Below are 11,412 nucleotides of genomic sequence, written 5' to 3'. Positions count from 1 at the left end.
TCCCTACATCTTTGTAAATATTTCCCTTATTACACACAAATTTGCCCAATTTGAATATGTCATCCATTTCCTGCTGGGACCTAACTAATACAATAACACACTAGTATTTCAAAAACATTTTTAAGTATTTTTGGGTGCCCAGATTTGTTGATGATTTAAAAAATCCTGAAGTTTTTTCTAGAGTAATCCAGTGCCTCTAGTGTGGGCCAGGTTGTAATGCCAGCAGGTCTTGAATCTCCCAGGCAAGAGTATCTACCATATATCACACAGGAGGGCAGATGTACTCAAGTGCAGACCACCATGGCAACCAATATAGAAGAAAAAACAGGAGGCCAACATTCAAAGGCAAAAGAATCAATTATTTTTGATACAAAAATTCAGAATGATTAAGATTTCTAATTTAATATTACTGAAGCCCTAGCTGGTGTGGTTCAGTGGATAGAGCATCAGCCTGCAGACAAAGGGTCCCCCAAGGTTTGATACAGTTTAAGAGCACATGCCTGGATTGCAGGCTCAATCCCCAGTAGGGGGCATGCAGGAGGCAGCTGATCAATGATTCTCTCTCATCACTGATGTTTCTATCTCTCTCTCCCTCTCCCTTCCTCTTTGAAGTCAATAAAAATATATAATAAAATTTTTTAAAAAGATATCGAATAATTATATTAGGAAGATCTCATTAAATAAAAATGATTGGGATTTCAGCATTGTCAGATGAAACATTGTACAGAAATAGGATTAAATTATCAAATTTGGTAACGTTTGTGGTCCCTTGGTATCCCATCCAGGCCTTTCTCTCTCCCTGTGCCATGGTCTTTCTGTTCCCTAGAGAAATGGAACAGAGGCTAGACTCCTCTCCAGAGAGAAGGCTGTGTGGATCTGCAATACACTTTCTGATTCCCTGGGTCACAGAGTTCAGATGGCTCCGTGGAGGCAGAAATGAGGCCTTTCCTCCCCTTATCTCCCACAGAGAGTTCAAGCCTCCACTCTCAGTATTTGCGGAGCGAATGAATAAATTAATCTGTGAGAAAGTGAAGTTCTGTCACTTCTTTAGATTCATGCTTCTTAGATTTTTTCCAGGTCCTAATAAATGTTGTTACTTCTAAATGGGTGTCAGCATGGTGGTAAAGTTTGTAAGTCATTTCCCCCCAAATACTGAAGTGGTTTAGTCAACAGGACAAAGCACAATCCCTAGCCCTTTCTGATGATTATACTTTGGAAAATATTCCTTTATATCAGGAACCAAGCAACAGCACCTGTGAAAGTGGGCAGCTGTCCCCCACAGAGAACTTCCTTTTTATTTTCATTTAGATGCCGTAGTTACTAATCTTTTTTTTGTAAATGGGCCAATTCAGGGAAAGGAAAACTTTACCAATAACTTCTTTTTCCACACCGCCCCCCCAACCCCCAAATAAAAGTTTTATCTTTTCTTCCTTTGAATCCTGAAGAAAGAAAATTATATTTTTTCAGTTTTTTAAACAGAAGAATGTCATAAAAAGTTTAACATGGCTTTTTAGCCAGTAAATTGTTTCTTTTTGAAGATATTTGATAACTAGATACATGGAGGGGACTTTCTAATTTTCAGTTTAATTAATACACTTTATTGTTTATATTGGTTTTAGGTTCACAGAAAAATTAAGGAGAAAGTACAGAGAGTTCCCCCAAACCTCCTCCTTCTTCCCACCCCTCCTCTTTCATTAGTGTGGTGCCTTTGTCACAATTGGTGAACCAATATTGATACATTTCTTTTCTATTAAAGTTCATAGTTTTCGCAAGAGTTCACTTTTTGTGGTACTCATTCTATGGGTTTTGACAAGTGCACCATGCCATGTGTCCAACTTTACAGTGTACCGAATAGTTTCATTGCTCTAAAAATTCTGTGCTTCACCTACTTACCCCTTCCCCAACCACGGATCTTTTCACTGTCTATAGTTTTTTGTCTTTTCTAGAATGTCATTTAGTTGAAATCAAGGTTTCTCCCATGTCATTTCTTGGCTTGGTTACTTATTTCTTTTCTTTGTTTAACATTCCATTGTATGGATGTACCATAGTTTGTTTAATTCATTCACCTTTTGTAAGGCATCTTGGTTGCTTCCAGTTTAGGGCATTCATTCATTCATTCATTATTTAGCATCTATAAACATTCATGTGTAGGTTCTTGTATGGATATAAAGTTTTCAACTCATTTGGGCAAATATCTAAGGGATATTTGGATTATTGGACCATACGGTAAGCCTAGGTTAGTTTGTAAGAAACTGCCAAATCTTTCCAAAGTGGCTGCGCCATTTTCATCCCACTACCAATGAATGAGAGTTCCATTGCTCCTCATTCTCATCAGCATTTGGTATGTCGGTATTTTGGATTTAGCCATTCTACTGGGGATATGGCTGTAGCTCATTGTTGTGTTAATTTGCAAGTCACTAATGACACATGATGTGAGTATATCATTTCATTTGCTTATTTGCCATCTCTATATCCTCTTTTGTGAGATATCTGTTCAGATCTTTTGCCTACTTCTTAATTGGGCTGTTTTCTTGTTGAGTTTTAAGAGTTCTTTATTTAGTTTGGATAATACAAGTCCTTCATCAGGTATGCATTTGCAAATACTTTCCCCTAGTCAATGGCTTGTCATTTTATTCTCTTAAAGCTTACTAGTTTTTTAACCATTATATTTGAATATAGCATTTTCGAGTTTACTAATTTGTTCAAATGTAATATCTCATTGCCTTCACAAAGTGACCTCTGGAAGTAGATGTTATGGTGCCCACACTAGCGATATGGAAGCAAAGAGGTGAGATGACTTGACTCTGGTCACACAGGGTGGATGGAAGAAGAGGCCTGCTCTGGTCAATGAAGGGGATGTTTGTGCTGACCGGGCGGCAGGTGCTACAGGACACAGTGGCTCCCCCTTTCCTGGCGGGGCCCTCACACCTGGGTGCCTCTTCTCTGCTTGCACATGGCTGAACATTTATATTAAAGAGGGTGCTGGCTTGCAGAGGCCCATATCTGGCAGTCCTCACCTCACACCCCTCACACGGAGGAATCCTCTCCACTCTCCTCAGCCTCCACGTGGGTGCCTGTGGTCCAGGTCCCTCTGGGGAGCAGCTACTTTAAGACAAGGGATGTCAAAGTGGTTTTCAAGGTGATTGTCCTGAACACTCCCTCTCCTGCTTCGACAGAAACAAAAACAAGAAACAAAACAAACAATACCTAAATACAAAGCTGAAAGGCTGTTGTTTTGTGAGCTGACACTGCACTTTGGCTCAGCTGTGAACACCTTTGCTAGGAGCTGTTGATCACTCTCCCACTCTGCAGTCTCAGCCTCTGGGAGGAGGGTACCACACCGCAGGCTCATCAGCAGGAGCTGAGTAACCGCTCAGTGCATCTGGAGCCTGGCAAAGGGGCGGCGATGCCAGCTCTGTGCTGTGGATAATGCCAAGGACACCCAGCACAGGGGACCACACGCCAACTTCTACCAACCTGGGGGGCCCGGGCCAGGTGTCTGAGCTTCACATCTTTCTGGGGCCCAGCGATGTAAAGTCCCTTTTTTCTTGCTGAATCAAACTAAATAAAGGCAGCACTGACAACACGCATAATTGATCAGAGTGGTTACTGCTGAGGAGAAGTCAATGGGATTTGGCAGCATCTATGTGGGTAATCAGAGGGAAATAATCAGGAGCCCTTTCTTTCAGGAGTCAAAACCGCCTGCTCCTGGTTGTACCAGTTGTCACAATCTCACAGAAATTCTGACGGAGTTGTTTACAGGAGGAGGAAGATCGGGCTCTTTAATAACATGTTTCACTGGCAAAAACCCTTTAGTGACACTCAGAGGCCTTCCCATAAGAGAACCTTTGCACCTGAGTGAGGGAGGGTGACCTGGGCACAGTGCCCGTCCTCGGGAAGGTTATTTATGCTCCTGGGGCTGATGGTTTGGGGCCGGTAATACATTTAAATTGCTTTTCATTTTATAGTTCAGCGTCACTGTCAGATCAAGGAAGGCTCCTCTTCTCCTGGGTACAGTGGGCGACTCGCTCCGCATGCAGTGACAGCGCTGTCCTTCTGAAGTCATTTGCAATAGACCCAGCCTCAGCCACCGTGGGAGTCTCCGGCTGATGATCACAGCCGAGCGAAGCACAAAGGAAGCGGCTTGGCGCGGGGCAGGGCTGGGCCCACTGATCTGGGAAGGAGCCAGACACTCGGCCTCCGACTCGGTCCCCACTCAGGGGTAAGACATGCGAGGAGGCAGAGAGGAGCCTGTCTTCAAGTGACTTATAAACGGAGCCATGCTCATCTGGTACAAATGGCAAAGAAAGGAGGCTCTGTAGGAATGAGCATAATTAGGGTTATACAACCTCAGAGCGCAGACTGCTGGGTGAAGCTGGCAGCTAGCTCGTGGGCAATTGGGAACAACATCATCGCTTGTAAAACGGGAAAAGGTGGATAGGGCTGCAGAGTGGGCTGCAGCACACACAGTTCTATGTCAGCGTCTCGTGTTCCAAGTCCCACACCAGTTCCAGAAGACTGGCTTTCTTTTCTGAAAACAGCGGCGCAGAGGGTGGGAGGAGAGTGCCCTTTCTTAGCTGGTGTTTTGTGTCCTGGAGACACAGGAAGGTCAGTCGCTGTTGACATGAAATAAGATCAGCCGTCTGCCTATTTCAGACCGAGCTGTTTGTGCATATGGGGCGTTTTGAAGGTAACTGGTTTACGCTCATCCGAGGTTAACATTCCAGTTAAGAAGTTTTAACCGTAATATATAAAATTGACGAGGAAGAAGATAAGAGAGACCAAGAAGTGTAAGTTGCATTGCTCCTCTGCAGCCGGTTAATCTCAGAAACCTCTGCGTCCGTGTCGTGGAGGATTGCGATGGTAGCAAGCTCCGGGCAGCAGGTGACCCACGGGGAGAAGGGGTTCGCGCTCCGTGACGGGGTGTCTTCCAGCCCCACTTGCTGCACAGCCCCGCCCAGGGTTGGTTCTGTCTCGTCTGTGGCTGCGAGTGAGGCCGGCTCTTCCCGAGGGAATATTTTTCATCTGCTCAGTTATGACTCCGCTCAATGCCCCCGCCTACTGGCGTTGCTCCCTGCAGTGGGCACAGTGGCTGGGACAGATTCTATCTCCAGTGGATCTTTGGCTGAGGAGCAGGTGGTGCGGGTGGCAGGCTAGAATGTCACACAAGGGCAACTCGGAAGGGAAAGTGCACACCCGGACCAGAAAACCGTTTGTTTCTTTTAAAAGAAGGCATATGGAATATTGGATGTGTGGGTAGGACTGAAAGGAGTCCAAAAAAAGTAATTCACATGGACAAACGCCCACATATAGGAACATCTCGGTCTGATCCAGCTTGCACGGTGTCCTGGGAGGAGCTGGGCGCTCACCAGACACCCTGTGCACTCCTGCCCGCTTTCAGTCCCGGTGAGGGGCTCAGGGGGGGCTGTGACCTTCTTTGCTGCTCCAGCCACAGCCCTCTTGGCACACGCTAGTCCTTGGGAATTGTCCATGTGTGACCCACTCATCTAAAGTCCCATCTTCTGGAAGGGTGAGGGGAGACCAATGAAGTCTTTTGGCAACACACATCTCATTGACAGTCTTTGGGGGCCACAGACAGATGCTCGATGAACTTCAAATTCAACTGTGTAATCTAACATTTTCTGACTTCTTCCAGGTTTCAGTAGTTTGCCCACCTGAGAGAGCTCATCTTGCTTCTTAAGACTGAGGATGTTAAACGAATGTCTTCAACTCTTGATCCCTAGGGAGGGGCTTTTGATTTGGCCATACTGAGATGTTGAGTTTAAAAAAGTAGACACCTAGCCCTCAATACTCTCCAGGGGGACGCTCCCTCAAAATTAAGAACAGGGATTTCCTGTAGTTAAGTCCGTGGTAGAAGTGGAGGATTAGCAAAGGAAGACTCCAGTGTCCAATTTAGCCCCTCGTTGAAATGGGAGCAGCACACACCAAAAATGAGAACTTTCACAGCAGGTATGTTTTAGTCCAGGAACCCTCCTGGGGGCAAAGGAGTTGTTGAATAATTTACCCTGCCATAAAAACTTCAGTCAATCTGGGTGGAGGAAAAAAAAAGCAAAAAGAGAAATCTAAAACAGCTTTTGGGGAATCTGGAAGGGGGTGTGCCATCGTTGAAGAAAAATGCCAAGATTGAAAAAAATTAAATTTCAGCAGCATGCAAGAGCTGGGGGCTACGGTGAAGAAAGACACAGCAAAGGAAGGAAGGAAAATAAACTCAGGATACCACATATCTGGTTACCAGAATTACCTCTCTAATTAAGGCCAAATGCTCCATCTCAAACTGCCTGACCTTGCGATTTTGGCTATTCCTGGGCCATACACAACTCAGTCCTGGAATCAAGTTAGCCGGGACGTTCCATCCCCCAGGACACGCATGGAGGAATGTGTACACTGATCCGCATCATGGATCTTCCCCAAAGACTTCCATCACATGTTGTCAGTCTCGGGCACCTGTGGCTTTGCCTTAGCAGCACCTGCTTTTCTTGTGCCAAGATCTCTTGTGTGAGAATTTTAAAGTCAAACTCATTTAAAATACAACAATAACACATACTATCCCTTTCCTTAAAATCTTCCACATGAGTTTGTAAGTAACCCCTTCCTGACAGCCTTTGATTTCCTTGCCCAGCCTCATCCACAATGCATTTCAATGGAGACTCTCTCTTCTCTCCCCCCTCGAAGGTTGTCTTGCTGGTACTTTGTAGGCATCCAAGGCAGACTTATTGAATGAGTGGATTCTTAGAGGAGCAAGACTTAAGCAATTTTATGGGTACCAGGACTTCTCTGGAGCCAAACAAAGCAAGGGAGGGAAAATATTTTTATGCACTTTTAAATAGAGAAGTGGAAAGAGGCAAACTGTTTTTAAACAAATTTATTCCAACAATACGGTTTGATTTTGATATACAATGTAGGTTTCATGCATCTGAATGCTACATACTACTATTCACAAAAGGGGCTTAGATTTTCAAGGACTCATGTGCAGAATATTGTTCTTATAATTTTAATACACTGCTATACACACTCAAGTGAATATTTAATATGGGAGAAGTGAAAATTTAAAATTATTTTATAAAATGTCTAAACTTTTCCAGTATTTATCTCAAGGATTATATTACCTTGGAGGAAAAATGTTAAAACTACAATCAATACTGCCTTCCTATTATATTTAATGTTTCAAATTAGATGGTAACACATTACCTATTTTTTTGTATCTAACTAGTATTCTATTTCTATTGTTTGTATATATTTATTTTTTAGTGTTACATGTTGGTTTCTCGAAGATATAAACTTTATCTAAATTGCCTCTCAGAAGCACCACAGATATGATGCCTAACAGTAGAAAAGGTTAGGAAAAAATAATCATTCCACTTGAATATATTTCTTGAAAATATTTTCATGCTTTAAACCCATTTTGAATTTTGACATTGAACTTCAAAGGCTTATTCATAGGAACATTCCCTGTCTCCCTTCAGCCCTCCATCCCTCAAGACACTTTCAATCCTCACATTTTTCTCCTGACTCTGCAATACACAACCCTGAGACAGAATGACCTTTTGTGAAATTCCCTAGGGTACGGGATCTCTAAAAAGCAAGGATTATCATTTGATCTCTTCCGGCAAGGGATTTCAATTTGTGCTTTCATTTCTGGCCTGTTAACCCAGAATTTCAGATTTTAAAATCACCCGCACCAGCCTTCCAGAGGTTATCTACATTTTGTCTCTGCCTCTCCCCTACAATATACTTCACTCGTGCAAGTCTGGGGAGGAAGAAAACAGTGGGAACAAGGTTGGAGGGAAGGAGAAAGGACATACAAGTTTATAAAAGTTTTAGCACTTGGGCCTTTTTGACATTAAGTCTGGAAAAGAGAAAAGACCATAGAAAGAATTACATGCTAAAAGGGGGCATTGTTTAATCAAGTTAAATCTCTTTGGAAAACTGTGGATCAAAAAGGTAAATATAGCAACATCCAATTTAAAGTGTTTTCTAGTTCTAAGTAATCTTCACTCCAGCACTACTGCTCTTGTGGCTCAGGGATTCCTTTGGCTTTAGACAGGAACTAAACATATTTTTGGAATTGTGAGGAGGTGATACATAAAAATTGTCCATATTAAAAGATTTTTAAAAAGGCAGCATTGGAAGTATGTATACATGAAATCATACTCCTGAAATAAACATATCTGAGGTTGGGGGAGGAAATTGGGCAAAATATAGATGAAACAGGAATTGAGAAAATGTTATTTGTTGAAGCTAAGGGGTAGGGACACGGAGTTTAATATGCTAACCTACTTTTGCATATATTTTTCCATAACTTTAAAAGGTGAAAAGGTTTCTGATAAATTATAATGAACAATTTTATGTACTTTCAGCATGCATGCAATGGAGTATTAGTTTTAGCTTGCTTAAGACCATTTTATTTTTCCTTGAGATTTCATGTCCTACCCAAAAAGATGTAACTGTCTAAATACATGTAGGAGCATAAAACCACATATATGTATAGTCTTTTTTTCCTAACACCACTTATATTCTTTGGGATGGAGCCCCCTCACCCCCACCCCTACACTTGACAGTAATTCAAAGAAAGGAAGTGCACTGGAGCATTACAAAAGTGTAATTCATCAGGCAGACTAATTTTCTAGAAAAATCTTATAGTGCTACATAGAGTGGGCTATGCAAATTTAACTGTTTTCCCACATCTTATCTCCTGAAACAACTTACCCCTTATGCATCATCCTTTACAAGTTTATTTCAAATAAAGTATACTTAGCATCTTTCCTATATACTCAAACATATCTGCCTTAAAGTTGAAATAAAAATATAATCAATGATTACCATTTAATAAGAATCTCTATTACAGGCCCTATGCCAACATTTCCGTGTCTACTCTTTTCATCTCAGCAATGGTGTGGGTATTAACACCATCATTCAGATGAGTGAAGTGTGGTCCAGTGGTCCTCAGTGGTGAGCTGGTGGGGCTAGTGTTTGAAGCCACGCCTGTCTGAATGTAAAACCTGTTTGATGTAATTATACTAAATATGTATATATACTGTGTTGTTCCAAAGGATAGAAAACCGTATCTAAGGTCGGATGGCTCAGAAACACCGTATTCAGCAAGTCTGAGGTCTGAGTTTCCAGTCTTAGTATACCATTTGCATGAGTTGTTCTAGCTCAAAGGAAAGATGGTATTTCAGGTCAGATTGTTTCCAGGGAGGCGCCTCCAAGAGTCCTGTGTTGAGAAGCAGACTAAGCATTATCTTCTTTCTTCCATCGGCTGATCTCTGCTGCATTTTAGGGAAAAGCAACTGAGGCTGCTGAGACCAATAGTTTAGAGGAGGCTATCCTTGGACATTCCCAACTAGCTTACTTTTATGAAAGTACGGCACTGTTTTAGTGGACATGGTATATTGAGGCACATATTTTACGGCCAGTAGTATGAACATAAAGAAATATATTTGAATATCTTTAAAATACTTCAAATTTTTATTAAATATTTTTATTCAGTTTTAAGATCACAGTTAAAGTACTTTAGCATGTTATACACATGACTTACATGTGCAATTTTTAGAAATATCAAATAAAGTATAAGATTTTGAAGAAATTATATAAATGTGTATATTGACTTTTACTACACATACATCTAAAGAAAGCAATAATTCTGTTGTACCATTAAGTAGAAATCATTTATTACATGGCATGTTTACACCAACTCTAAAGAGAACCGAGCCAATTTCAGAAAGCAAAAATAAAAAATAAAAAATAAAGAAAATGAGCAATTCGGTCATGCTGAAACTGTCAACAGACTTAAGACCTGGTGGTCAAACGAAGCCGTGGTTAATTTATGACAAGTAAGCAATTCAAACCTACGAGAAACGTTCATAATCTGGTGTGTGGAATCTCAGGTGGTTTTTATTCTTTTTTTGATAAATTCCTGAGAGCAAGAGATGTGTTTCGTGCTAATGAAATGAGAAACATTGGTGAGCACGTGCTGAGCTCCAGATCATGAACCTTCCCCACCCCCGTCCTGCGCAGCGAGGCACTGGCACGAGGTGTCGGGGACCCGATCCAGTCCCTCGGGGTGTGAGGGGGGCCTGCGAGAGCTGTGTTAGTCTGTGAAGCAAGCGCGCCTTTGTGATTTAGAGCTTGTGAGGTAAGATTTGTGGTGTGGGTGGGAGGGTTTGGAGGCATTGAATTAGGTTCTTGTTACTCAGTAACCAGTTCTGACCTAAGATATTAGGAAATCTTTGGAAGTAGTAGTTATGGTCACAACAACTAACTGTGCATAAAAATCAATTTGAGGGCAGGATCAATTCTGACCACTGACTGCAACAAGAAAATAGTGGCCACAGAACTTATAAGTACAAGGTTTCCTCTTCTAATTTATTAGTACAAATCATACCACCACACATAAAATTTGGCCAAGAGAGGAAACTGTGTTTTTTGTTTTGTTTTTTTTAAAGAATATGTGTATTTATAATTTTTAAAGAAAAGCATAGCACAAACAGATGGAGGTGTATGACAGAATCAGATCTATTTGTTTTGATTTACTGTTCTGTTGCTTCTTTGTTCTGAAATGTAAGGAAGATAACATCCCCAGTGAAAAGGACAAGGTCATTTATTATGGAGCATAATAAACTCAGCTATCACTTCCAAACTAAAGCAAAGCAGTCCATCCAACCCTGAACCCTTCACCAGAAGTATCTGGTAAGAGGAACTGAACAAACTGTTTCTTTTTTATTTTAAGTATAATGTTAGTGAATCTAAGTAAAATAATTTTTAAGAATCCTGAAACTCAAAAACAAACTCCAAGTCTAATTCTTTGGGAATGCTTGTATAAATAAAAGCAACATCTAATTAACAATTAGTACACTCTTCGTAAGGTGCAAGACAAGGTCCTATGTGGGGAAAGCTAACATTCAATTTCCACCTAGCAGTCACTGAATACTTTATAGGTCAAATGTAACAGCATTTGCTCCTACTGCCCACTTTCGGCAATACACTGTTCTCTCTGGAGAAGGCAGTTTGTGAAGTCAAAACACTGCAGTGGAAAATAGTGGCACTGAAGGTAGAAGCAAAACAAGACAAACCTTCGAAACAGGACTTAACTGAAATTAACTTGTAAAGCCGAGGTAGCCCAATAGAATTGGCCTTATCTGAGGGCTCCGTGGAGCAGTGCAGTCAAAGAAGAGTCTCCTCCCCAGGATCGCATACACCCCCACGTTCCCCTTACAAATGAGGACTCCGCCTCGTGTGTCCTCCTCCCTCTCTCCCGTGAAGAGGGTGCTTCCCCCGGGGTGTGGGCTCCGGCCTCCAGCCTCCAGCTGCTGGTCTCCAGAACACTTAGGGTTCATACAGTAGTTAGCAGGCAGCATGGTCCCACTGCTTCACATTAATGCCAAATCCCAA

This window comes from Myotis davidii, unplaced genomic scaffold (assembly GCF_000327345.1).
Source record: "Myotis davidii unplaced genomic scaffold, ASM32734v1 scaffold1798, whole genome shotgun sequence".
Lineage (NCBI taxonomy): Eukaryota > Metazoa > Chordata > Mammalia > Chiroptera > Vespertilionidae > Myotis > Myotis davidii.
The sequence above is the reverse complement of the archived record's forward strand: the minus strand, read 5'-3'. Positions refer to the sequence as shown.